The following is a 6,000-nucleotide window of genomic DNA, read 5'->3' as shown; positions in this document are numbered from 1 at the left end:
AGAATCCAGGATTTGGAAGTGGGGAGAGAAAGCCATGCATCCATAGAGAAGATAAGGTAAGAAAAATAGCAGATTTTTCATATTGTGCAGGCATGCAAGAAGAGAGTAGAGTACGCTATTTGAAGTGATTAAAAAACAAAACAAAACAATAGCCCTTAGAAATCTATATCGACTGACTTTTCTCCCCCTCAAAAGATGAGGAGAAATAAAGGCTTTTCAGATAAACAAAGACAGGGAATGAATCATCAGAAGATCTACACGGCGGAAAACACTAAAGGAAATACTTTATACAGAAGAAAAAGTGTATATATCAGGAACTCAGATCTAAATAAAAGAAGAACATTAGGGAGGAATAAAGGTTAAATAATAACTTGTTTATTCATAATTAATCCAAAAGATATTTGTTTAAAATTATAATATTAGGAATTTCCTGGGTGATAATAGTGTGAGTAAGTGAAAAGAAATACAGAACTCTCATAGGAATAGGAAGGAGAAGGTGGAAAGCTCTGTATGAGACTATTTTAACATGAGAAACAGCATAAAGTTGTTTGAAGGTGGAAATGATAAGTTGCAAATGCATATAGGAAACCCTCAGGCAAACACTAGAAAATTAAAAAATGAAGTATAGTCAATATGCTAAGGAAAGGTATGAAGTGGAATCATATCAATTCCTCAGCTAAAACCAGAGAAAGCAGAAAGAGGAGAGAAAAGGAGCAAAGAACAGATGCAGTGAATAGAAATAGTTATAAACATGGTAAATACTAAGCTAACTACATAAATAATGACTCTAATTAATGGTACATATGCCAATTAGAAAAAAGAGATTGGCTGAATAGATCAGAGAGAGGGAGAGAGACCCAACTACGTGTTATTTACAAGAAACCCACTTTATTTTTTTTCAATATATGAAGTTTATTGTCAAATTGGTTTCCATACAACACCCAGTGCTCATCCCAAAAGGTGCCCTCCTCAATACCCATCACCCACCCTCCCCTCCTTCCCACTCCCCATCACCCCTCAGTTTGAAGAAACCACTTTAAATACAGACTCAGATATGGGGTGTCTGGGTGGCTCAGTGGGTTGAGTGTCAGACTTCAGCTCAGGTCATGATCTCACGGTTCATGGGTTCGAGTCCCACGTCTGGCTCTGTGCTGACAGCTCAGAGCCTGGAGCCTGCCTTGGATTCTGTGCCTCCCTTTCTCTCTGCCCCTCCCCCTCTCATGCTCTGTCTCACTCTGTCTCTCAAAAATAAATAAATGTAAAAAAAAAATTGTTTGTTAAAAATAGACTCAGGTTAAAAAATAAAGTGGTAAAGGTACACATCCTAGCACTAATTTTGAGAGAGCTAGAGCAGTTATATTAATTTCAAGTAAAACAATCTTTTAGATCGGGTAAAGTTATCTGGGTGCCCCTATTTTGTATTTTTAAGGGGGTAATTATATAATGATAAAGAAATTAATTATCCAAAAATTATAGTAATCTATAACATACTTGCATTTAGCAACAAAGCATCAAAAATCATGAGGAAAAAACTGATAAACGAAATGGAGAAATAAACCTACTATTATGGTAGAAGACCAACATTTATTTCTTTTGTAGTAATTGATGGACAAGATGGAAGAAAATAATTAAGGATATATTGACCTGAAGAGCAATACGATCAGCTTAATTTAGTTGATATATTTGAACATTTCAGCAAATAAAGCAGGACACATTCTTCTGAAGCTCACATGAAACACTTCCCAGGATAAACTGCATTATTGGCCACACCTTGCCAAATTAAAAAAAAAAAATAGAAGTCAAACAAAATATATTCTCGGAACTTTAAAATATTTTTTTAAGTTTTTTTTTTTAAATTTATTTTTTGAGGGGGGGGCAGCAAGAAAGGGAGAGAGAAGCCCAAGCAGACTCTGTGTTGTTAGCCAGAGCCCAAAATGGGGCTTGATCCCAGGAATTGTGGGATCATGACCTGAGCCAAAATCAAGAGTCAGACGCTCAACCAACTGAGCCACATAGGGACCTTATATTCTCAGATCTTAATGGAACTTAACTAGAAGTCAATAATGAAAAATCTGGAACATTGCCAAATATTAGAAAACTACATGTTAAATTACATATTAAGAAATTTCACAACACTTCGGAAGAATACATTGGGTCGCAGAAGAAGTCTCAAGACAAATTTGAAAATATGTTGAAACATATTTGGAAAATATATTTAAAAGAAAATATAACTTACCAAAATGCATGGAAAAAACCCAAAACAGTGTGTTGAGGAAAATTTACAGCATGAAATAGATGTGTTGGAGAAGAAGAAATATATAAAATCAATAATCTAAGCTTCCATCTAGGAAAACTAAAGAAAAAAGAGAAATGTAAGCCTAACATGAGCAGAAAAATAGAAATAAAACCAATAGTAGAGCTTGGTGTAGAAAAGCAGATGTGTACAAAAGCACGGCCAGCCAGGGGGGCCAGAGTCCTTGACTCCAGCTCTGCCGATTGGGCACCCAGTTTAGTTTGAGGACAGTTTTCTCCCATTAGGCCTACTGGATAGGTCTTTGTAATTGTCCAGTGTCAGGCCTTAAAAATGATATAGATTTTTGGCCATGAGCCAGATTCTTCACAAATTTTGGAGAAAATGAATATCCTTAAATGTTCATTTTAGAAAAAAAATTAAGATGACTGAAAACTTATATGTCAAGAATATAATGCAGAGTGAAGTAAAAGAAATCCAAAGGATCTCGGAAAGAAGAAATGTGTGAAAATTACTTGATAAGATTGCAATAAAAAAATCAAAATTTTTGGACATACTAATTAAAAAATGAAAAGCCTCTGGCAAATGGTTCAATACCTTACCATTATTTTGAATTAAAAAAAAAACCTTTTTAATGTTTATTCATTTTTGAGAAAGAGAGAGAGAGACAGAGTACAAGCAGGGGAGGGGCAGAGAGAGAGGGAGACACAGGATTCAAAGCAGGCTTGAGGCTCTGAGCTGTCAGCACAGAGCCCAACACGGAACTCAAACTCGTGAACCATGGGATCACGACCTGAGCCAAAGTCAGACCCTTAACCCACTAACCCATCCAGGTGCCCCTATTCTGTATTTTTAAAATAACAATAGGGGCACCTGGGTTGCTCTGTTGGTTCAGTGTCCAACTCTTGATTTCAGCTCAGGTCTGGATCTCATGGTTGATGGGTTCAAGCCCCACATCAAGCTCTGTGCTGACAGTGTGGAGCCTGCTTGGGATTCTCTCTCCTTGCTCCTCCTCCACTCACACTCTCTCTCTCTCGTAAAATAAATAAATAAACTTTTTAAAAAATAGAGGAAGAACAAACAGCATATATAAATACTGTTATATATATATTATTAATGTATTATGTTATAGTATATTACTTATTCTATATATTAAAGTGGACCTTTGAACAACACAAGGGGCAGGGGTGTGAACCCATCAGTCAGTGAAAATTTGCATATAACTTGATCTTTCAAAAACTTGACTACTAATAGCCTACTTTTGACAAAGTCTTACCAATAACATAAACAGTTGATTAACACATATTTTGTATGTTATATGCATCATAGTGTATTTTTACAATATGTATTCTTACAATAAAGGAATCTAGAGAAAAAAATGTTACCAAAAAAATCATAAGAAAAAAACATTTACAATATTGGACTGTAAAAAATCTGCATATGAGCAGACCTGCACAGTTTAAACTCACATTGCTCTCACCAGTGTAAGGTGGCATCTCAAACTGGTTTTGATTTGCATTTCCCTGGTGATGAGTGATGTTGAGCATCTTTACGTGTCTCTTAGCCATCCAGATGTCTTCTTTGGAAAAGTGTCTATTCATGTCTTCCTCTCATTTATTCTCTGGATTATTTGCTTTTCGGGAAAGTGAACAACTCAGGAAACAACAGATGTTGGTGAGGATGTGGAGAAATGGGAACTCTTTCGCATTGTTGGTGGGAATGCAAACTAGTGCAGCCACTCTGGAAAAGAGTGTGGAGCTACCTCAAAAAATTAAAAAGAGAATTACCCTACGACCCAGAAATAACACTAGTAGGAAATTATCCAAAAGATAAAGGAGTGCTGATTGATAGGGGTACATGTATCCCAATGTTTATAGCAGCACTTTCAACAATAGACAAATTATGGAAAGACCCCAAATGTCCATCAACTGATGAATGGGTAAAGAAGATGTGGTTTATATATACAATGGGATACTACTTAGCAATGAGAAAGAATGAAATCCTGCCTTTTGCAAAAACAGGGATGGAACTGTAGGGTATTATGTTAAGTGAAATAAGTCAGCCAGAGAAAGTCAAAAATCATATGACTTCACTCACATGTGGAACTTGAGAAACTTAACAGAAGACCATGGGGTAAGGAAAGGGGAAAAAGTTTCAAACAGAGGGGGAAGCAAACCTTAGAAAACAAACTGAGGGTTGGTGGAGGAGGGGAAAATGGGTGATGGACATTGAGAAGGGCCCTTGTTGGGATGAGCACTGGATGTTGTACGTAAGTAATGAATCATGGGATTCATGAATCATGGAAACCAAGAGCGCAATGTAAATGCTGTATGTTAGCTAACTGGACAATAAATTATATTATAAATAAATAAATAAACAAACAAACAAACAAAAAACCAAACAAACTCATGTTGCTCAAGGTTCAACTGTAAATGAATATACACAGAAAGAGACTGTATATCTAATATATTCATGTATACATGTATACATACATCAATATGCATACACATATACACATATTTTGAAGAGAGAGCACTTTTAGGAGAATATTATGTCAAACTTTGTGTGAATAGTTTTGAAAATTAGGCCAAATTTCTAGAAAAATACAAATAATTTAAGATATAACCATGAAGGAGAAAATCTAGACAGTCCTAAAGCTGACAGAATATTTAAGCCATTACACATATTCCCACAAAGAAAAGACAGAACACAAATGATTTTACAGATAACTTTACTAAATATTTAAGGACTAAGAACTTGAAAATTATGAAAAATGCTGCAGGGAACAAAACAGAAGGGAATGCCTCAACCAATTCTGAAACCAGTTTAACATTGTTATCAAAACCAATTAAGGACTAAATAATAAATAAAATTACAGGTCACTATCATTGGTCGCCAGTGGTCTTAACACTGGTGTTACTTCTATCTCAGATGGATAAAAATGAGATTAGGTTATGATCAGATTGGGAGCTATAGGAATAAAGTGTTAATACAATATTTTAAAATTATTTACAATTAATACGGTAAGCACAAAAAGGATAAATGCCATAAATTATCCTAAATGCGAGACAAAAATTCTAAAAAATTAAACATTCATTTCTGATTTAAAAAGTATAAAATAATTCCTTTTCAATTCAGGAATAGAGGATAACCCGCTCAAATTTAAAGACCAACAGTAAACATACTGAAAGGTAAAATAATGAGTCCATTGCTCTTACAATCAGGTACAAGACAAGGATGTGAGCTAGCATCTCTTTTTTTTTATTTTATTTTTTTACATTTATTTATTTTTGAGAGACAGAGAGAGATAGAGCACAAGTGGGGGAGGGGCAGAGAAAGAGGGAGACACAGAATCCAGAGCAGGCTCCAGGCTCTGAGCTGTCAGCACAGAGCCCGACTCAGGGCTCGAACCCACAAACTGCGAGATCATGACCTGAGCTGAAGTTGGACGCTCAACCGACTGAGCCACCCAGGTGCCCCTGAGCTATCATCTCTTTTATTCAATATTTTTCTGCATTACTTTTGTATTGTTGCAATAATAACAGGTGAAAAAAAATCTACATTTGTAGTGTAGAAGATTAAATAAAATGTGATTTAGGGGCACAATGTGAGCGCTAATGAAATAAAATAGCATAATTCGCACAGTTATTATAACAGCTGTCGTGGGAGAAGGGAAGGAGGGAGGGAGGACGACATGATCAGGAATCCAGACAGGGCATTTCAGAGACATGGAATCATTGTGTTTCTTA

The sequence above is a fragment of the Acinonyx jubatus genome, chromosome C2 (genome assembly GCF_027475565.1).
Source record: "Acinonyx jubatus isolate Ajub_Pintada_27869175 chromosome C2, VMU_Ajub_asm_v1.0, whole genome shotgun sequence".
In the NCBI taxonomy this organism is placed as follows: Eukaryota; Metazoa; Chordata; class Mammalia; order Carnivora; family Felidae; genus Acinonyx; species Acinonyx jubatus.
The sequence above is the reverse complement of the archived record's forward strand: the minus strand, read 5'-3'. Positions refer to the sequence as shown.